The 23,492-nt window shown below is 43.9% G+C and overlaps 1 long non-coding RNA gene across 1 annotated transcript in view; it reads left to right on the forward strand.

Annotated features, from left to right (window-relative positions):
• The window catches only part of LOC103879545, a 132,633-nt gene that overhangs the window by 94,401 nt on the left and 14,740 nt on the right, over positions 1–23,492 (forward strand). The window contains exon 2 of the long non-coding RNA XR_004180008.1: positions 474–686. This is a non-coding gene — a long non-coding RNA (uncharacterized LOC103879545). The remainder of the gene's footprint in view (positions 1–473; positions 687–23,492) is intronic.

Genomic DNA, 23,492 nt, shown 5'->3' on the forward strand with positions numbered 1-23,492 from the left:
AATGCTTCTTATCGGACTTAAGATCTGTGTTGATCTTAATGCTGGTCAGCTTGTCTTGAAATCAAAAAGGGAGGAGGGCATAATGAGGCTTGTCTAATGCCCCCTTCCTGTCATGGCCTGAGCCAGTTTCTCAGATTAATGTTGGAATGCCCTGGCCAAGAGAAGGAATCCATTCAGAGGGTTTGGGGAAGGAACTCAGAATTTCATTTTTGGTTTACAAGGTGCTGGGAGGACGGGTGACACTATGTGAGCAGAAAAAGTCATGGAATTTTCAGTAGGCCCTTCATTGAATAACTCAATAATGGCGGAAATGCTGACACCTGCAAGACAGGCCTGAAACTCTGAGGGTGGGCTGGAATCATTATGTGCACAAGAGACGGTGGCAGAATCTTACACCCGGACTTCTTCAAGGGACAACTCACTATTTTGATATTTGCTGTGCTTAGAACCTCTGTCCTCCCCACTCCTTTCAGCCCAAGTTCCAGCACCAAGCCAGTTGAGGTGGCGTATACAGCTTATGTGACTCATGACAAAAAGAGCAGATGGGGAGACTATGAAATTGACACCTCAGTCTTCTTACAAGGACAATCTTTGACAAGAAGACAAAGTTCTGGAGGAATTTTTTGAGATGCACCCAGGCATTGCTGAGGAAATGCACCTCCACGGGGAGAGAAGGAAGTCAGCAGGTGAGTCCCTTGGCCAGATGGCAAGTAAAGGAGATGGGTTGGTGGGCAGTGGCTCTGGCTTAGAGTCCCTACTGGGGTCATGGTGGGGTAAGAGTCTGGAGTGGCCCTTCATGGAGTAAGCACTGGGACCCCGACAGTGGGACTGCATATGTGGGTTGCCTGCTCTGCTCCTGAGGGGTTTTCATGCTGAGGCAGGGTCCGCGGTCTGCAGGCTGCCGGTACATGGAAGGACAGGGCACAGGCGTGGGCCTTGGATCCACCTGGTTTCCTGGGACCTTGCACATGGCTTTGTTTCTGCCATGCTGCTCTATGGGTGATGCTTTGTCTTGTTGTGTGAAAGTGTGTGTGCTTGGGTGTTGCTTGAGACTCTGTGTGTTGGGAGGATCCAGAAGGGGGTTGTAAGCAAGACCGAGTCAGTGAGGAAACGCCTCACATGAGGCCCTGAACCCCAGCCATCCTTACACACACCTTCAAACAAACTTGCTGTGAACGTAGTTTAGAGTTACAGAAAAGACGCAAAAGCCAGCCAGTGTGTGCTTGTGACATCCTACCTAACCATAGCAGAATTACTGAGAACAGGATCTTCGCTGCGACACAACGTTGCCTCAACCACAGATCTCTGGGAATTCAGCCATCCCCACAGGTGTCCTCTGTCTCAGCACCCACTCTGCCTTTAGTTGTTCTTTCTCCTTAGTCTTCTCCAGCCTTCAACATTTCAGTCTCTTTCTGTCTTTTTTGGTCTTGAAGCATTGTTATCTTTTAGATAAGAGATAACTTATCTCTTAGCAACTTAACCCTTAAAAATAAATTATCTCCCAATGAACTAGGACAGAATTCTCTGTTACCATTTAAATTATTTTCTGCTTCTGGACATGCATTTCTTTCTCAGTGGGCAGATACTATTGCCAGACACTTCTCTGTTTCCCTGCTTCCTGTGGAGGAGTCACGTTTTGTTTCAATGCTGGGTCATCTTGCACCATGATTTACAAAAGAGAGATACCCGTTCTAGTCCCGGATTACTCTCTTTTTTTTTCTCACTGTCACCCAGGCTGGAGTGCAATGGCATGATCTTGGCTCACTGCAACCTCTGCCTCCCAGGTTCAAGCAATTCTCCTGCCTCAGCCTCCCAAGTAGCTGGGATGATTACAGGCATCCACCACCATGCCCAGCTAATTTTTGTATTTTTAGTAGAGAGGGTTGTTTGCCATGTTGGTCAGGCTGGTCTCGAACTCCTGACCTTGTGATCTGCCCACCTTGGCCTCCCAAAGTGCTGGGATTACAGGCATGAGCCACTGTCCCTGGCCTCTCAGTTCCTTCTGACCTTTAAGTGGTGTTGTCTCGTGATTTCTTCTGCAGAATGACAATTTGCTGTCTACTCTTGAGTGGTGCTGTACTCTGCTTGATCATTTGTTCTCCCTGCTGGCATTTTCTCTGCTGCTTTTCCCTCTTTTTATGGAGGTCACAGTGCTATTCTTGCTCCTTTGAAAACCCCCCCTTTTTTTTTTTCCTCTGGAAGCTTCTAAGATTTTGTCTTTGGCCACCAGCAGGTTTCCTGTTATGGTTCCGGTCATAGTTCTCCTTTTTGTTTGCTCATATTTTTTTATGAAGCCCACAGGAGCCAAGAAACGCTAAGTGCATTTGACCATTATTACCTGAAATTTCAATCATAGGGGACAAGTGTCTTCTCCATGACTTGTCTCAATGGGAATGAGTAAACACCTTGCTGTGAATTTCACAGGGATGTGAGAATGACCGCCCTCCCATCCCCCTCAGAGCGGAGATGGATGAAGGGGTTGATAGGCACAGGCTGGCTTCAAAGGCAGCAGGAGGGGCCCTGGTTCTCTGACTCCTGACTGCACTCCCTGCCCCCTCTGGGCTCCTGTTCTCCTGGCAAAAAGAGCAGAGTGTCAGACTGGACTTGTCCACCTGCATGCACACCTTAGTGTGTACTGAGGTTCCAGGCTGAAACTCGTCCTCAGGTGACTGCATGGGAGAGGAAGGGGCTGAAGTCACAGACTGGGAGTTCTCTCCTGGTGTGTAGGGAACAGACTGGGCACAGCTGAAAAGAAGTCATGAGTGCAGGCAGGGCCCAGGAGTGAGGAACAGAAGGCATTTTCCTGTCACTGTACTTCACCAGAGCCAAGGAGGGAAAAAAACAAGGAGGAGGTGAGGGAAGATGAGCAGCCACGTGTTTCCAGGAGGTGGGAGAACTGACCCCTCAGAGCACACAGAGGACGTCCGACCCTCCCAGAGGCCACCTGCACTGGAGCTTTGGTGGCAACAGTCAGGGAGGGCCACCTTGAGGACTCAGAGCAGGACACCAAAAAAAAAAAAAAGAAAAACATTTTATTTGAAAGACTAGGGTTTATTACCGAAGAACACTGAAAAGCCATGTCCCGGAAACATCAGAACTCCGCTTTACTTCCTCGTGGCTTGGTCTTGTTTTTATTTTGACCTGGGGTAATAGGGGAGGGGAGCCATAAGCTTTTCAGAACCAGGGCCTCTGGAAAGCCTCCCTCTAGTCCTGGCGTGAGCTGCTGCCAACAGCAAGTGCTGCTTTGAGTCTGCATTTCCAAAGCCCCTCTCAGCTGTCCCCATGGTTGGCATTTGCGGGAACACAAGTGCCCCTCCCAGCTCCTCAGCAGAATCAACCCCAGCTCACCACAACACAGCCAGGAGCAGGCACAGGGCCTAAAGGCCTCCGCCGCCGCACTGAGGTGCATCTTGGCTCTTAGCGCTGGGATATGCAAAGTGGGGTCCACAAGGGGTGTGCCTATGGGGGCCCAGAAAGATTCACCCGCAGGCTTATTTCACAGGGGAGGGGTGTCTCATAAAAACCTACACACCCATCCTAATTGCAACCAATTTTGTTCATTGAAAGTCAGTAAAAGGAGGGTATCATAAAAAAGGATACATGTATACCATAAATATTTATTTTACCAAAAACACATGTTTGTGCATTCACTCGCCAGGATTTTGATGGAGTATTGAGGCCTTCTTTTGGCCATGAGTTGCTCACTGAAGTTCTGTGCCTCCTTGCATAAATGGCTATGAATCATTTGTGATTCCCACTTTGATTTCTTTAAAGTATGAAAATAAGGTCATCTGAGAAATAAAGTACCAAAACTTCTGGAGTTTTAGGATATGGTTATCTCACCTACACTTAATTCAACAGCAGTATGCTGAATTACTTGCCTGTTTGCAGTCTTTTCAAAGCATTCGATTTACTTTTGTTTTGTTTTTTTGGTTCCCTCCCTCTCTCTCTCCTCTTCTTTTCTTTTCTGATGGAGTTTGACTCTTATTGCCCAAACTAGAGTACCGGGGTGTGATCTCGGCTCACTGCAACCTCCACCTACCGGGTTCAAAAGATTCTCCTGCCTCAGCTACCAAAGTAGCTAGGATTACAGGCATGCGCCACCATGCCTGGCTAATTTTGTATTTTTGGTAGAGACTGGGTTTCACCATGTCGGCCGGGCTGGTCTTGAACTCCTGACCTCAGGTGATCCACCCACCTTGACCTCCCAAAGTGCTGGGATCACAGGCATGAACCACCAAGCATGGCCTGGACTTAGTTTTAAGAGAAACAATAAATATCCTCTTTTTGTGCTTATACTTCATTGGTTTCACACTATTTAATTAGATTATGTAATTGCAGTGACATGTGCAACTGGAATAAACAGGTTGGGAAAAAATATGTCCGATTTGTGGCAAGCATACCTCTCTTTCCTGGGCAACACAGAAGAATGTGTGCACCCCAGAGAGTTGCTGCAGAGCTGATGATGTTCAGCTTGTTGTGAGTGTTTGTGACTGTGTTCCATGCAAGTAATGTTGCTTGTAAACACAGCGCATGCATTTCTTTCTGTCGGCTTTCATCAGGTTATGCTGCAGTGACATACAGCTCCAAAGCTTCATTGATTTACAGGAACAAAGATTTGCTTCTCCTTCACATCAAGCACCCTTCCCTTTTGGCTGGAACTCCATGTCTCCTGCTCGTTGTTTCAGAATCCAGGTGAAAGGATCTGTCCATATCTGGGGCATGTCAGTACCATGGTACAGGAAAAGGGAGGTGGAACCGTGCAAGGGCCCTTACCACTTCCATGTGGACCCAGGACATGCCTTACCCTCACCTTGTACTAGCTAGAGCAAGTCACATGGTTGAGCCTTTCGTCAGGGAGGGGACAATATAATCTCCTGGGGCTGGACAGGGAGAGGGATGTGTGGTGGGGCACTGCAACTCCTGGATAAGCTTGATCTCAAAGGGAAAGGCCATGCGATCCTCTCCCAAAGGAGGTAGTGAATATCTGGAGCAGAGGCATACTCTACAAGACAGGCTAAGTAGAGACCAGTGAACAGACTCTATTGCATATGGTATGGCTTAATATGGGTCAATGAACTCAATGGTGTGTTACAGAATGGCTCTTGTTTAAAGGAGATGGCCCTCTGAAATTCCTTTAGTTCAGCCTCTCTGAGCCATTGGAAAATCTGAAATCTGAAGCTCCATCTACCACAGACTCTTCAAGAGCTGAGCCTAGGAACAGTACATAACATGTGTTCATTAAAAGCTTGTTAAATGGGTGAATGAGTTTGCCCACCTTCATCTTAGAAACAGTCCTAATACTGGATGGAAGCCACAGAGCTCTTCTTGGAATGAGAGAGAGGACTCTAGGGGACACATCAGTAAAATGTCATGGCTCAGGTCACATTCTTGGGAAGAGCATCATCACGGGGCTGAGTTCCGGATGCCAGAGGATATTGGTAGCCCACACTGGACCAGATCCTAGAATAAGCCAGACCTTGGGAAGAGCTGGAGAGACAGGGAGGGCTCCAGGGGAAATGTATGATGAACAACTGGTGGTCAACATGGCTTTCCACGGTCTGGGACCAAGCCCCTGAGCCCACACACAGAGCGTGGGGATAAAGAAGACAGACGAAGGCAGCAGGTCAAGAATCCTCAACACCCTGGGGAATGTGTGTTAATCTTGTCTTATTATTTGAACTGGAAATAAAGAACTGATCAAATACTTTTGGGAACTCCTTCTGCAGGATTGACTTTCTTAGCCATAGGGCACACTCAGGGCCCACAGCAAAACTCCAGCTGCTTCCTCGGGAGTAAATAATCTGATGTATAGAAAGTTTTTGACAAATATGTGTTCCTCATCTTTCGTTGCAGCTTCTAGCACTGATGACCATCAGTTTTAGCCCAAGTTGCCTATAAAACAGAGCGTTATGCAGAAGATGAAGTACTAATGCCTTATTAGAGGATGTAAGCCCAGGGAAGCAAGAGAGAGAGGTAAAGAGATAAAGAAGGAGGAAGAACCAATGGAAAGGAGTGCATTACCAAGATTGCCACTACTTCGTTACAAAAACAGCTGATAGATCCATCCTGTGGCATGGCTCAGAGAGAACATAGGAAACATGGCACCTCAGACCACCACTTAGGAAAGCAAGGGTGAGCCGATTACCTGTGGAATTCCTCCTGGCTCCTGGTGTTCTTTTGGACCCTGGCAGCCTCCAGGAAATCTAACACCTCCACATGGTTGGCCACTGGGGAAGGTCTGGTTATGGTCAGCAGATATGGATTGGGGCATAAACTGAGCATGCTATCTATCCATAGCAAAATCCCTGTTTAGTGGGTCTTGTTATAGTATGCAGGATGGTACCTAGATCAAGTGGTTGTTATGAGGATTAAGTGAAATCATGAACACAACATCTTTAGCAAAGACCCAGGGACATGGCAAGTGTTCAGTACCTGTAGCTGCATGGAGCCCCAAGGCACAAGAGCTATCATCACCGTGTGTGTGTGTGTTTGCCTGTTTGTGCACATGTAAAAGACGGTAATGATTAGAAAGAAAGTAGTCAACATTTCTTATTCAAAGTCAGACTAGGTTGCCAAAGTCCACTAAATTGATCATTCACCTAACTTTAATATTTTCCATGTTCTTGGAAACTGAATAACCTGCTCCTGAATGACTACTGGGTACACAACGAAATGAAGGCAGAAATAAAGATGTTCTTTGAAACCAATGAGAACAAAGATACAACATACCAGAATCTCTGGGACATATTTAAGCAGTGTGTAGAGGGAAATGTATAGCACTAAATGCCCACAAGAGAAAGCTGGAAAGATCTAAAATTGACACTCTAACATCACAATTAAAAGAACTAGAGAAGCAAGAGCAAACACATTCAAAAGCTAGCAGAAGGCAAGAAATAACTAAGATCAGAGCAGAACTGAAGGAGACAAAAAACCCTCCAAAAAATCAATGAATCAGGAGTTGGTTTTTTGAAAAGATCAACAAAATTGATAGACCGCTAGCAAGACTAATAAAGAAGAAAAGAGAGAAGAATCAAATAGACACAATAAAAATGATAAAGGGATATCACCACCGACCCCAATAGAAATACAAACTACCATCAGAGAATAAATACTATACCCTAATGCTAGAAATAAACTAGAAAAATCTAGAAGAAATGGATAATTTTACACTACACTCTCCCAAGACTAAACCAGGAAGAAGCTGAATCCTGAATAGACCAATAGCAGGCTCTGGAAATTGAGGCAATAATTACGCTTCCAACGAAAAAACGTCCCTACCAGAGGTACGAGGAGGAGCTGGTACCATTCCTTCTGAAACTATTCCAATCAATAGAAAAAGGGGGAATCCTCCCTAACTCATTTTATGAGGCCAACATCATCCTGATACAAAAGCCTGGCAGAGACATTAAGAAAAAGAGAATTTTAGACCACATCCCTGATGAACATCAATGCAAAATCCTCAATAAAATACTGGCAAACCCGGATCCAGCAGCACACATCGTGCAAAGCTTATCCACCATGATCAAGTGGGCTTCATCCCTGATGCAAGGCTGGTTCAACATATGCAAATCAATCAACGTAATCCAGCATATAAACAGAACCAAAGACAAAACCACATGATTATTCTACACAGATGGCAGTGCCTTTGACAAAATTCAACAGCCTTTCATGCTAAAACTCAATAAATTCGCATTGATGGAACGTGATCTCAAAATAATAGCTTATTTATGACAAACCCACAGCCAATATCATTTGAATGGGCAAAACTGAAAAATTCCTTTGAGAACTGGCACAAGACAGGGATGCCCCTCTCACCACTCCTATTCAACATAGTGTTGGAAGTTCTTGGCTAGGCACCAGGCAAGAGAAAGAAATCAAGGGTATTCAGTTAGGAAAAGAAGTCAAATTGTCCCTGTTTGCAGATGACATGATTGTATATTTAGAAAACCCCATCATCTCGCCCAAAAATCTCCTTAAGCTGATAAGCAACTTCAGCAAAGTCTCAGGATACAAAATTAATGTGCAAAAATCACAAGCATTCTTATACACTAGTAACAAACAGAGAGCCAAATCATGAATGAATTACCCACAATTGCTTCAAAGACAATAAAATACCTTAGGAATCCAACTTACAAGGGATGTAAAGGACTCCTTCAAGGAGAACTACAAAACCACTGCTCAGTGAAATAAAAAAGAGGACATAAACAAATGGAAGAACATTCATGCTCATGGATAGGAAGAATCAATATCATGAAAATGGCCATTTCTCGCCCAAGGTAATTTATAGATTCAATGCCATCCCCAACAAGCTACCAATGAGTTTCTTCACGCAAAAACAATACTGCGAACGTTCTGCCCATATGTCCTGTTGTTTCGCATCTCCAAGACAATCCTAAGCCAAAAGAACAAAGCTGAGGCATCACGCTACCTGACTTCAAACTATACTACAAGGCTACAGTATCAAAACAGCATGGTACTGTACCAAACAGAGATATAGACCAATGGAACAGAACAGAGTCCTCAGGAAATAATACCACCACATCTACAGCCATCTGATCTTTGATAAACTGAGAAAACAAGAAATGGGGAAAGGATTCCTCTTTTAATAAATGGTGCTGGGAAAATTGGCTAGCCATAAGTAGAAAGCTGAAACTGATCCTTTCCTTACCTCTCTTATACGAAAATTAATCAAGCATGGATTAGAGACTTAAATGTTAGACCTAATTCTCATAAAACCCTAGAAGAAAACCTAGGTAATACTCATTCAGGACACAGGCATGGGCAAGGACTTCATGTCTAAAGTACCTAAAAGCAACGGCAACAAAAGCCAAAATTGACAAATGACCATTAAATCCAAAGAGCTTCTGCACAGCAAAAGAAACTACCATCAGAGTGAACAGGCAACCTACAGAATGGGAGGAAACATTTTTGTAATCTACTCATCTGACAAAGGGCTAATATCCAGAACCTACAAAGAACTCCAAACAAATTTTACAAGAAAAAACAACCCCATCAAAAGTGGGCAAAGGATATGAAACAGACAGTTCTCAAAAGAGGACATTCATACAGCCAACAGACACATGAAAAATGCTCATCATCACTGGGCCATCAGAGAAATGCAAATCAAAACCACAATGAGATACCATCTCACACCAGTTACAATGGCAATCATTAAAAAGTCAGGAAACAACAGGTGCTGGAGAGGATGTGGAGAAATAGGAACACTTTTACACTGTTGGTGGGATTGTAAACTAGTTCAACCATTATGGAAAACAGTATGGTGATTCCTCAAGGATCTAGAACTAGAAGTACCATATGACCCAGCCATCCCATTACTGGGTATATACCCAAAGGATTATATATCATGCTGCTATAAAGACATATGCACATGTATGTTTATTGTGGCACTATTCACAATAGCAAAGACTTGGAATCAACCCAAATGTCCATCAGTGACAGACTGGATTAAGAAAATGTGGCACATATACACCATGGAATACTATGCAGCCATAAAAAAGGATGAGTTTGTGTCCTTGTAGGGACATGGATGCAGCTGGAAACCATCATTCTCAGCAAACTATAGCAAGAACAGAAAACCAAACACTGCATGTTCTCACTCATAGGTGAGAACTGAACAATGAGATCACTTGGACTCGGGAAGGGGAACATCACACACCGGGGCCTATCACGGGGAGGGGGGAGTGGGGAGGGATTGCATTGGGAGTTATACCTGATGTAAATGACGAGTTGATGGGTGCTGACGAGTTGATGGGTGCAGCACACCAACATGGCACAAGTATACCAAGTATACATATATAACAAACCTGCACATTATGCACATGTACCCTAGAACTTAAAGTATAATAAAAAAATAAAAATAAAATAAAGTATTTTCCATGTTCTAAGGAAAGTTGTCTAATTGTCTTTATAGTTTTTGAAGTGTAACATTGTATCCTTCCAGGCTGGATATAAAACTGTCCCCATCCTAATTCTCTAGTCTCGATTCCAGGGCTATGGACTTGAGGAAGCCTTTCTAAGAATGTGTGTTGAGACTGCCTGAGACCTGGCAACCTTCTTAAAGGAAATCCGATTTGCAAGGAAACCATTGCCCAACTGAAGGGAGACCAAACAAACATGATTTGATACTTCCATGAAGAAATTCATTAACGCTGCTTTTCGTGATATGATCTTGCTGTGAATGCCAAAATGAAGTTTGGTGAAAAGCTCTCTGGCAGGGAGCATGAGGCTTCTCCTTAGATAACCTGGAGCAGGTATCACCCTGGTGAGGCCTGGTACAGCCAGCAAGTGTGGAGCTGAGCCCTCATCAGTTGCTCTTGAGTATCATGCAATTCTGTGGATAGAGAAGGGAGCTTTCCCTGCCCACTCAAGATGGGAGAATCCACAGGCCCCCAGGTCATGAAGCAGGAAAGCCTGTGGGAACTTCCCTGAGTCCTCAGCCCATCTTAGTCAGTTCCCTTTTGTCTCCAGTCTCCAAAATGTACATTGCATTCATCCTCCCAACTCTTCCATTTAAATCATTCTACGAGGTTATAAATTGAAGAGTTCTTCAGAAACACAACAGTGCACACAGGCAGCATTCCGTTCCTAGGACTGGGTGTGGGAACTGTCCATTCCAACCCCGTAGCACTTTCAGGCAGGAATGAACCTTGGGGGCTACATCCTCTAGAGGTTTGCCCTTCCCTGGGTTGATTCCCCATAGATGAGAATCTTGCCTTTAGAAGTCCATTAGGGGACACAATTCCACACAAAGCAGTGTGCAGTCGAGGAGAAAGGCAGCCAGCACAGCTTGCATCCTCACCCTCTTTAGACACTTGCATCCTAATGAACCCCTCTGGGCCTCAGTCTCATGCAACTGTTAAGAAACTGAGATAATGATAATGATAGTACCTCATGGGGTTGGGAATTAAATGAGCTAAAATTGATGAGCTCCTTACCAGTGTTTGTTACTAATCAGTCTTATGGCCCAGGACTGTCTGAATGCAAAGAAAGAGCTTATTGACTGACTGTACCCTTTTTCTACATGGAGAAGTAGATACCATTTCTTTCTTTCTTTCTTTTTTGTTTTGTTTTTTTGAGACGGAGTCCTGCTCTGTTGCCCAGGCTGGAGTGCAGTGGCACAATCTCGGCTCACTGTAAGCTCCGCCTCCCGGGTTCACACCATAAGAAGTAGATACCATTTCTATATATACTTACATACAACAAAGTATAAAGGCTACATAGTAGATTCATGTGTTAATCTCCAATTCCTCACAGAGAAACTGTTGATCACCCTTAGCAATCACGGCCAAGAGAATCATTCCGGATCCCATCTTTGTCTTCCAGGTCCTGGGGACTTTTTCTTCTTATGTCTGTACCTCATCAGTTAATTCTGGCTCCACACAGAATGCTAAAATATCTACTTGCTGCTCTAGGATCTCCTACTGTTAATCATAGAAATCCAATTGCCAGGTGTGAACTTGCAGAAAGCACAATCTTTAGGAACTGAATGCTCCTTAATGCCTTTTCACAGAAGAAATTATTTCCCTCCAGTTGTCCCTGTGTCTTGTTTGCCATGGTGTCTTCATTCCGCATTTGAGGAATAAACAAGTAAGTGAACAAAAATAGTGGTTGTCTGATTGTTGTCATGGTTGCACGATACTACAGCTTCCTAACTCTAGCCAGAGAGTTCTGCGTCCATTTTCTTGGTCTAATACGCATTCTACCACAATTTGTGTACTCCATGTGCTATTAGAATGCAAAGGTCGCTTGAGGCTATAGCAGTCAAGGAACTGTCCCTCCTCCCCTCAGTTACACAGCGTGAGATCCTTCCTTTGTAATATTATAAAACCGATTCCACCTTCAGTGTATGTATCTAAGAGATTTTCTAATTGGTCCATTCATGCCCAATATCCACCTCAATGCTGTCCCTACACCAAAGGCTACATTGAAATATTTGTATATTTCACAAAGCTCATTGTTTAAAAAAAAGTATTAAGAAAGAAATAAGAGGGAATGTGATCTTGGAGCCACATCAGTACTGTTATTAAATTATCTTCACCCCGTAGCCAGCAAATCAACAACAGAGCCCAAGTCTATGCCTTGGGTGCCAATGACACAGGTCTCCATGCCACAGCAGAATATAAATTAGTTTTCAAAGTGGCAATCTGGTTATCTAACTATATCTAAACTCCTTCAAGTCAACAACCCCAGAAAAGGATCTAGGCTCTTCAGTACTCTTGACGTTACTGTGATTGATGCCTTATGTTTGGTTTTTTAATGCAAACAGAAAAATATAGCATCTATTAGTATAAAACTTATTATGAGTCAGCCAGGTTTAGAAGTTAGGGTTCAACTGCTTAGAGATATTTTCCAAATGCCATTGCATGAAAGTATTATCTTGCCTTTTATTCCATTTTTAAAAGAGATATTCAGCCAAACACTCACACTCCTATCCCCATATGCTTATAAGCAACTACCTACTCAAAAGACTATGATTATGATTTTTAGTAGTACTGCGTTTCTTCCCAAATTTAGATGAAGTAATTTCTTATATGCCCAAGTAATTATTTAAAACATGAATTAAAATATAGAAAATGTTATACACATACCTATTAAAATTTGTTACTGTAGTAGGTGAACTCAAAGGGTCTGATGTTATAATACCTAGGTTAAATCTTGGCTACATCACTGTTATGAACTAAAATTAAGTTCAGCTGCCTATAAGAGAGAGGCTCTGAAGAACAAAGGCAGAAACAAGATTATTTTTCTTTCAGAGAGAAACCCAAAGGAAGGCAGTTCAAGGCTTCACAAAGTCATTAACAAGCCAGACCATTTGCCACTCTCCATGACACTCTCTAAGATCTGACTTTCATCCTAAGGGCAGAAGATGGCTGCTAGAGCCCCAGCTACATCCACATTCCAGGGAGCACAAAGGAGGAAACAGCAAAAAAAGGCCAACACCTTCCTTTAGAAAGACTGCCTGGAAGTACCACACAACACTTCCTCCTACAGGTCATTGCCCAGATCTTAGTCATGTGGCCACCTCTAGCTGTGAGGGAGGCTGGGACTCACATAATTTTAGCAGGAAACAATATAATTTAATACTTTGGGCAGAACAATAACTCAGCTACAAGTAGGATTATATGCTAAGATGTTAGGAAGAGTCTTTGATTACATGCACTCAACACTTTAACTACAGATTGATTTGGAAGAGATGATGCTAGCTACAACGAACTCCTGAAATCGGTGTATATCCACGAGTGAACTTAATATGGAGCACGTTTCCTGGAAAGCAGTCAGCCTTTTCTGTCTCATCTCTCACTTTATGCTCCAGCCTCACTGGGCTGTTCTGATGTTTTCCAATGCACAGTAGAGTCTCATGCCTCTCCCTTTCTTCATTCAGTTCTTTTGAAGATGCACTTCTCCACTCCTACTTTCAACTCTACTTGACCAAATTCATCTCTTTTTTTAAGATGCAGTTCAAATACTTCCATTTCCATGAAGACTTTTTGGGCCATATCAATATAAGTAAATCTCTCACTCTTTCACACTCAGATTGCATTATATCTAGTTTCATTTCTCATATCACGGTTTTGTGTACCTGTCTTTCTCTTTTATTAGATTTTATACCCCATGAGGGGAAATACTATATACTATCTTACTCATATTTGTGTCCTCAAGATCTGGTACAGAAGATTAGTACATTGAAGGTGGTCATTAAAAATGTACTGAAGGCTGGGCGACAGAGTGAGACTCTGTCTTAAAAAAAAAAAAAAAAAATGTACTGAAGGGACTAGCACTACATAAATTACTTAGCTCACTTCATGTTGCTATAAGACAATACCACAAGCTGGATAATTTATAATAAAAAGAAATTTGTTTCCTATAGTCCTGGAGGCTGAGAACTGCAATGTAAAGGGACTGCATCTGGTGAGGGCCTTCTTGCTGTGTCATAACATGGCAGAAATCACCCCAGGGAGAGAGGAGTACATGAGAGAAAGCCAAACTGGCTTTTATAACAGATTCCCTCTCAGGATAGCTAACCCATTCCCATCATAACCCATTAATCCATTAACTTATGAATGGAATAATCCATTCATAAGGGCAGAGCCCTCATAACCTAATCACCTCTTAAAGTTTCCACCTTGTCCCACTTCTTAGTACCATCACAATAGCAATTAAATTCCAACGTGAATTTTTGAAGGGAACATTCATACCATAGCAATGAAATAATGAGGAAGGAGACTGCATTTATTTACACAGCTAGGATAATTTTTTAATTCCATAAGATCAACTCTCAGATACTGTGTATTGATACAACTCCCTGGCATGTAATTGCTGCATTTCTACATATCGAATTTTAGTGCAGTTAGGCATTACTTTCCCGCTTACCATTAGTTTTAGTTAATGGATTATCTCATGTGAACAAATATGTCAGTCAAAGAGGCAGCAGTGAAGGACAGCCTGAACTTCACAACCTTATTTCCACTTCACCATCTCATTCACTAAGTTAGGCTTCTAGCCTTCTATGGTGACAGGCCAGTGTAATAACTGTACCAGTCAAAGAAGCAGTTACTCTTTTACTTATATTGACCACAGGACTTGGAGAATCACAGACTCAGAAAAAAATGTCACATTTAAATACAGAAAAGGGCAGTAAAGATTTGAAGCCACAAAGGTTACTCAAATAAGAACAAAGAAATGTGTCCAGATTTAATTTCTAGCACTAGGTATTTTGAAGGAAAACCTAAGAATCTGAGAAAGAAACCTAAGAAGGCAGACTAAAATATGAATAAATACAGTAAAACAGATGCAAGATTTATATACTCATTGGTACATCACTGAAAGAAATTAAAGAAAACCTAAATAACTGGAAAGACATCTTATTTCCATGGATTGAAACAATACTGTTAAAATGGCGGTATTCATCAAAGGGATCCACAGATCCCACAAATCTCTATCAAAATACCAGTTGCTTTGTTTTTCTTTTGCAAAAATTGACAAATTCTAATTTTATAATACTAAAATTTATATGAAAATGTTAAGAAACCCAAATAGTCAAGGTAATTTGATGGAGAAAAGGGGATAACAAACTTAGAAGATACATACTTCTTGATTTCAAAACTTACTCCAAAGCTATAGTAATCAAGACTTGTGATATTGGCATAATGATAGACACATAGATCAATGGAAGAGAATTGAGAGTGCAGAAGGATACCATTACATTTATGGTCAGTTCATTTTTGACAATTCCATTAAATGAGATGATTCAATGGAAAAAGAACAACTGATGCTGGGACAAGTGGATATTGACATGCAAAAAAATGAAATTCAACCCCCAGGTTACACCTTGTATAAAAATTAACTCAAAATGGATTCTAGGCCTAAATTTAGAAGCTAAAATATAAAACGCTTAGAAGAAAACATAGGAGTAAATTTTAATGTCCTTCAATTAGTGCCAAATTGCAAAAGGGAACCGAAAAAGCAGTACTGTTGGGGGAGAGGGTTTGTGACAGAGGGAGCCACCAACCCTCTAGGTGTCAGTTATATGGGTGTTTTCATGTATGAAAACTCATCAGGTTGTACATTTATGAATTGGCCACTTTTATTTGTTATATCTCAAAAAGTTCAGTTTATATCTCAAAAAGTTCAGTTTATATCTCAAAAAGTTCAGTTGTATCTCAAAAAGTTCAGTTTAAAAAAACAAAGAAGTCATGCTATCATGCCTCAGATTTTTGCAGGACATTACTGTCTAGCAAGCAAATGGATATGCGAGTTTAATGTACCCAAGCTCAAGAGAAGCACTGGGCCACAGCCACTTGGGAAGATAAAGACTTCAAAGTACGAGTGGAGCAGAGGCTGCTGGGCAGGTGATCTTCAGGGACAGGAGATGGGAGGCAGCTCGAGGCCTCAGCACCAGGCTTTGGGGCCTGAGAGCCCTGACCCATCCATCTGGGCGCTGTACATGATCAGAACAAAGGACCAGAATCCAGCTTCCCATAGATTCTCTGCAAAATTACAAGTACCAAGAAGGCAGGACCTGAGTTTTGTTCACCATTGTGGCTGTAGTGCCTGTTCACAGTGACTGCATCGTAAATGAATTTTTGTTCAATGTACTCCAAATTCACAACACAGGTACTTTCTCCTTTCCGGTACTTTCTCATGGAAGAGGGAAGTGTGCTGTTCATGACATATGCTCATCGCGTGCCCCATCTGCTCCCCATGGTTCAGGGCAGGATGGAGGCCCTGGAAGGCATTCAGGGTTACTTTTGCCTCCTGTGTGGAAAAGTGACTTTGTGTGCCCAGCCAGATGTTGTTTATGCAACATGCTCACACGATGTGAAATGGCAAGCCATGTGAAAGACACTAGACACAGAGGACATCAAACGTTGCAAAATTAGTCCCTCTCATGTGCTTTGCCAAATTAGTCATGGACCATTTGTTGTAGGAATGAATCAGGAGCACCAGCTCATACAAGCAGGGCCCCTAGTTCTCTTTCCTTGGGTATCTGTGGTTCTGCATGAATTTCAAAGTTTGGGGGCTGGGCCCAGGGAGCCTGGGGGCTCCTTCCTGCTGGTTTTCCCTGGAACTTGCCCTTGAGTGGATAGCTCCCTGGGGACAGACAGCACAATGTGTGCTGGTCAAGCTGTTATGTAAGAGTTGTTACTACAAGTTCACAGCAGCTTAAATGGGTCTTTCCTATGGATTTTAAGACCTTAAGAAACTAGAGCTTTGGGACTTGGACCTCTTTTTATGATTTCTGTCTCATTGCATGGATTAGTCTTCATTTCCTCCCTGAAGCTATCTGCATTCCTAACTGAGCCACGGAGACTCATGAAAACTGGACTTTGTCATTTCAATTAACTTCCCAAAGGGTCAGTCCAGTGGTCAGAGCAGAGCAGAGGTGGGGGAACACTGAGTTTCAGCCATGACTCTTCTGTTGGTACACGTGTGAGCTGGACCAAGTCATTTCCCTTCTCTGTAGCAGACACCCTCAACCCTAGACGAACAAGCCGCACTCTCCACTCCCCATGTCAATTCTAGCTCTGTGACCTTAAAGGACCCTGTAACCTGCCAGAATCCAAGCGATCAGACTCCAAGCCTAAAGAGATTGGAGTATGAGCTATGCTCAAATATTTGTAACAAAACATAGAACTATGCTTTATTTGCCTCAGGGGGAAGAACCAGAACAATCTGGTAGAAGCTACTCAGACAAACATTTGGGCCAAAAAGAAAAAGCTTTGTCTGAAAATAGACCTGCAAATCAGCCAATTTGCCCTAGCAAACAGTACATTCCTCATTAGAGGACGCACACGAGGAGACCCTCAGGCTTTCGTCAGAGATGTAGCACTGGGCTTTAGGGGACAGCAGGAGTCTGGAACAAGATCCACCTGGGTTTGAATCTTGGCTCTGATGCTTACACAAGCAAGCGACCCCGGACAAATCCTTCAACCTTTCTGATACTCAAGTATCTAGTATATCAAGTCAAAATGATGATAATCTTTATCTCAGGAGTTGTTGTAGGGGTTAAGTGAGATAGAGCACAAGGAATGCTTAGTACTTGGTGCAGCAGAGAGAACATAGTGAAAGCTCAGTCAATTCTACTTGCCCACACTACCATTTATATGTGAATTGGAAGGGGAGCCTCTAGTGTCCTTTCTGGGATTGAAAGAACATGTTGCTCTGCCTGCATGGCTGGAAGGCCGAGAGTGGGTCTGCAGTGGGTGTAAAAGGATGGTGTGAAGTTAGGCAGGGTCAGATCATACGGGACCACAGGCTTATTAAGGACTCTGGGAGCCCTAGAAGACTTTAGAGATGAAGATGGGCACGATCAGATGAGTCTTTGGAAACTCTACTCTGATTGCCTTGTGGAGACAGAATTAGAAGACAGAAGATAGATGCAGAGAGAGAATAGATGACGCTCACTTCAGTGGTTTAGGTAGGGAACGATCAGTGGGGCTGCAGAAGTAGAGAGAAACGGGCAGACCTCAGAGACACTTAGAAGGAAAGCGGAGACTTTCTGGCATGTGCAATTGGATGTTGATGATGTCATTCAATAGCAAACACTGGAAGAGGTCTAGGCTGGCCATAGGGGACAGGGGAAGAGAATGGTGAATTTTGGTTATATCAAGTTGCAGGTGGCTACAGCGTTGACATCAGATGGGATCCATACATCTCAAATGCAAGTGAGAGGCTGGGTGGAGGTCTGAGTCATTGAAGTGGTGCATAGACTGTTGGTCTCAGGGAGATAACATAGACTAAGATATTCTTCAAGAGGATGTTAATGCTTGAGAGGAAGGGAAGAGTCAGCACAGTAGACTACGACACAGCCAGAGAGATGAGAAGAACTGAGGGAGGGTGGAATCCAGAAGACCAGAGAAGAGCACGTTCAGGAACTTTAGTCAATAGTTGTGTCAATTCCTGCTGAGAGGCTAAATAAAACATGGCCTGTGGAATTTAGTGCTTTTGGCCTTCACCAAGGCACTTTCAGCAGAATGATGGGGTGACAGGTGGACTGGAGGGGGCTGGGAGAAGGGGAGGTGAGAAAAGGCAGGTAGTGGGCAGATGCACTACTCCTTCGAGAAGCTGAGCTCTGATCTGTGGGAGTTGCACTTTCTGCTTGGAGGGGAAAGTCTCATTAATGAGCCTGGTTGGTTGGTTGGTTGGTTGGTTGGTTGAGTGGTTGGTTGGTTGGTTGGTTAGTTTTAAGAAGGGAAGGCTTAAACCTTTGCTAATGTAATGGGAAGAACTTGGTCATCAGGGAGCTATTCTGAGGGGAAGGAGACAGGCAGTTTTGGGCAGGGCTGGCGGAGTCCCCACAGCCCTCCACCTTGGCTCTGCCTGGCACTCTGCCACCACCGCCCATCATGGGGTTCTGCCCTCAAGCATGTTTGCAGTTGAGATGGGAGTTGCACAATGGACTGAGTACTGGGGCTTCTGAGTATCTTTGTGTTTTTATTCAACAAAAGTCATATTGCTTTCCTATAAAACATCATTTGTTTGTGAGAAAGAATATGTCACTTCCATCCCACTTTGATATTGACAGAAACATGGTATAAGACTCAAAAACCATAGAAGATCAAACTACAAGTAAACTAAGCATCCCCTGGCCCAGCCACCTCGTCCCCAAGGAGAGAGCAGGACTTGTGGTCCAGAAAACCCAGCTGAGCCCTGACTCATCACTCGCTGGCTGGATGGTCTTGGCCAATGGGTGCATTAGGTTTTATTCCTTCATTTATTAAATAACCATAGCAAGTGCCTGCCTTAGAACACACAGTACACTCAGCTCAGGGATACCGAGATGAGTACAACCAGCAGCTGTCAGAGCCTCGACTCTTCTTCTCCAAATGAGCTCCATGGTCCTTGTACCATCTGCCCTCAGCGAGGACCAAACAAGACCACGAGTGCTTTAGCCCACGAGGCACTGTACACGTGACAGCTAGCCCCATCTTTACAAGTCACCTAGAAGATCTTACTCTGCCTTCAATAAGTACACAGTCAGACTAGAAGATGAGGTGTGTACACATTAAAAAACAAACAAACAAAAAACTAACAAATAGGCAATGCACAGCAAATGCAAAATGAGTAGAAACTCTCCAGGCACAAAAAGTCCAAACCAGTGAAGGGAGATCACTGTAATTTGGAGAAAATGGAGAATTCCAAGGTCTCAAAGTATAATGTGGTGAAAAGAAGGACAGGCGAAAACTCAGAGAGGGAGAATGGTGAAGGCAAGACCATGGATATAAAAGGGCAGTATTTCTAGTATCCAAAATTAGCAGAGTCATATTCAAATCCTTGCCCGTTTCCATCTGTGAAGAATCCCTTGAAGACACCTGAGCTGTTGCTATTTCAGTGGCTTTTTATTTCACCTTCCTCAACCTGAGATGCTGTTCACTGTGGCCACCTCATTCCCAGGTTTCAGGGTCTGCAGTACAAGAAGAACCAATTGTACTTACAGTTTCCAGTGTTTTGTCTGAGACTGAGATATTTTCCTGTTGCAAACACACACTGTGTTTTAGAATCACAAGATCCTAGAAGGGACTTAGGAGTAAGAAGATCTTGGTTCCAGTCAATGATCTGCCTCTCAACAGCATGCCGCCTGGGTAAGCCCCACAAGCCTCTGAGCCCCTCTCCTCACCGGGACATGGGGATACTGAAGCCTGACCCACCACCCGCTTCCAGGGTCCCCTGAACATGAGCTGATCTGCAGAAGAAATGAACGCAACATAGATATCATTATTAGCTAGTTCGCTGATTCTCAGACTCTCCTTATCCCCGGGGTGCCTTGTGGGCCATCTCAGGTGTGAAGGAGCCAGCCGGTTGAGCTATCCTACACCCACAACCCCAGAAGCCGAGCTTCTATCTGCTGTTCATAAGGGTTCTCTATTTATGTGTTGAATCAGGTTTAGCCTAAAGCTGCCTCCCTACATATTTTAAGTTCAGCCCAAAGGTTTCTCTGTGCACAGTGAAAAGCAACCCAACTGGAAAGGTAAACAGATGTAACCCACTCTGCCAATCATCGAGTTTCAGCCAATCAGACACGGCCAACTGTGCAAACTGTGTTCAAATCAGGCAAACGCGGAGCTGTAACCAATATGGCTGTTTCTGCGCCTCCCCCTGTTTTCTGTACCTCACTTTCCTTTTTCTGGCATTAAATCCTCTTAAACCACGTGGTAGTGCTGCAGTCATTCTGAACCTATTCCAGCTGGGGGAGCTGCCTAATTTACAAATCACTCATTGTCCAATTAAGCTTCGTTAAATTTAATTTATCTAAATTTAATTTTCTTGTGTGTGTGTGTGTGTGACAGGTTCAGTGAGAACCTGTTGCCCAGGCTGGAGTGCAGTGACATGATCATAGCTCACTGCAGCCTGGACCTCCTGGGCTCAGGCGATCCTCCCACCTCATACCTCAGCCTCCTGAGAAACCGCACGTTCCTATCACCATACCTGGCTAATTTTTATACTTTTTGTAGAGACGGGGTTTTGCCATATTGCCCAGGCTGGTCTCGAACTCCTGGGTTCAAGTGATCCTCCTGCCTTGGCCTCCCAAAGTGCTGGGATGACAGGTGTGAAATTTTTTCTTTTTTTGAGACGGATTCTCGCTCTGTCTCCCGGGCTGGAGTTGCAGTGGCCGGATCTCAGCTCACTGCAAGCTCCGCCTCCCGGGTTCACGCCATTCTCCTGCCTCAGCCTCCCGAGTAGCTGGGACTACAGGCGCCGCCACCTCGCCCGGCTAGTTTTTTGTATTTTTTAGTAGAGACGGGGTTTCACCATGTTCACCAGGATGGTCTCGATCTCCTGACCTCGTGATCCACCCGTCTCGGCCTCCCAAAGTGCTGAGATTACAGGCTTGAGCCACCGCGCCCGGCCGAAATTTTTTCTTTGTACATATGAAACATGTTTTAACATATGAAACCCTTAACATTTATAATTCATTTTAAAGAATCCCCTTCACTTAAGGGAGCGTTTTTAAAAATCACTGATAGTATTTCATCTTCTCATTTTACACACAGGAAAACTGAGGCCCAGAGACATTAAGCCATCTGCCCCAGGGACACAAAATGGCAGAGCTGAGGAGGCTATTTCTGATATTCTTGCTTCAGTGCTCTGTCCACTCCTTTGTTGTTGGTCAGGCATTTGCTGGAATGTTCCATGAATATAACCAAGAGAAAACAACTCTTAAGTTCCTACCCCGTGGTGTAGATAAGCCCCTTGCAAAGGAAGAGCAATGTGGTTTGTAAATCACAGTTTGCCCCCAGGACTGTGCAGTGAGTCTGGAAGGCGTGGGGGTGGTGCTGCGGGGCTCACATGGTGGCCATGTGGGGAAGACCGGACAGACACATGGTGAGGACACGCTGTCCATCACACCAGCTCCAATCTCCGCGGCACACATACCAGCTGCCTCGCAAACAAACTGCACAAATAACCCCCTCCCCACTCCATCTCTTGCATACTTCAGGCCTTGATTCAAGCAGATGTGTTTCCTCTTTTAAAAATAAAAGAGGCATTAATTATCACCAGCCTTCTCCTTCCCCTCCTCCATCCCCCAAGGACTCAAATTCCTCCTGCCGGCAAACTCGGCTCCCCTGGGTTCAAAACTACAGTTCAAACTCCAGATTATCGTTTGGTAGAACATTTGGAAAATCACCTCATTCAGAAACAATTAAGATTTTATAAGATAATATGTGTTGTTGAAAACATCCCATTATTTTTAATTAGGGAAAATTCCAGAAATTCTGTTTATTAATCTCTCCTATCTGATAGTTCTTGTTTTCTATGTAAGGAAAAGTCTTCTTCTTGGAATATTTAAGAGAAAATATGCATGAGAAATATGTCAAGTCATTGCATGGATATCTACTAATGTCTGAGAAATGGCCCTTGACCTAGAGTTGCTTCCAAGTTTGTTGGTCAGGTATGGTACAGTACAAAGCTGGATATTTCCGTAAGTCTTTCATGCATGTACATTATATGTACGTGTATGTGTCTGTGTATTTGGTGTGTGCATGTGCATATGTATGTGTGAGCATACTTGCATATGCATGTATATGTATGTATACGTGTGTGTGCATATGCATGCGTGGACATGCATGGACGTGTGTGTGTGTGTGTGTGTGTGTGTGTACCATGTGTATACCATAAGTTCTGATTGCTGCTAAGGACCAGAGGCCATCACTGGCTAGAACAGAAGGAAGAGTGTGGCCGTGGGAGGCAATGGCACCTGGGGGTAGATGGGGAAGTACAGACAAGGGTGTCCCTTGACAAGGAAATAAGTGAACTGAGGCACAAAGGCAGGAGGACCAAGAGGCTGCAAGATCCAGGGGAGACCACATGTGAGTTAATCTACAACAGATTCCTGCATCCAAACCAGAACTAGAGCTTTGGCTAATGTCGGCCATAGGCTGAACAGTAGAAAACCATTGAGAATCACAGTGACACGCAGGGGATTGGCCTTACCAGAGAGCCTGTCTTCACTGCCCAGTAACATGCACATGATTTACCACCTATGCAGATGAGGCAGGGCCCACTGTTGCCACTTCCAAAGTTCCCAAAAAGAGCCCCCCACCCTCCAGTCATGTGAAGTGGGACTGCACCAGCTGAATAGGCACAGGCTGATCCCCTTTAAATAATGACATGATTGTACCTCCCATTCTGCAGAGGAGGAAGTGAGGCTTGGAGAGGGGAGATAACTTGAGCCGGAGGTCACTCAGCTAAAACAGATACTGAAGCAAGCCCCTGCAGCCCATGCTGAGGGCATCTGTTCTGCATTCTCCCTCTGCCCTGGGTCAGTGCCCATCCAGCCCTCAGCACGGCCTGGAACACCAGTGTCAGCTGTTGGCAGTGTCTCCTGGCTACCGCGAACCTCAGAGGTGCACGACAGGTAGCTCATGTTGATAAGCTCTGTAAATACACTCTCCATTGTCTGAATATATAGGGGTTTGAAAGATCTTAATTCCATGAGTACATTTTGCATTCTCTGGAACATTTCTTCA

The sequence above is a fragment of the Papio anubis genome, chromosome 19 (assembly GCF_008728515.1).
Source record: "Papio anubis isolate 15944 chromosome 19, Panubis1.0, whole genome shotgun sequence".
Lineage (NCBI taxonomy): Eukaryota > Metazoa > Chordata > Mammalia > Primates > Cercopithecidae > Papio > Papio anubis.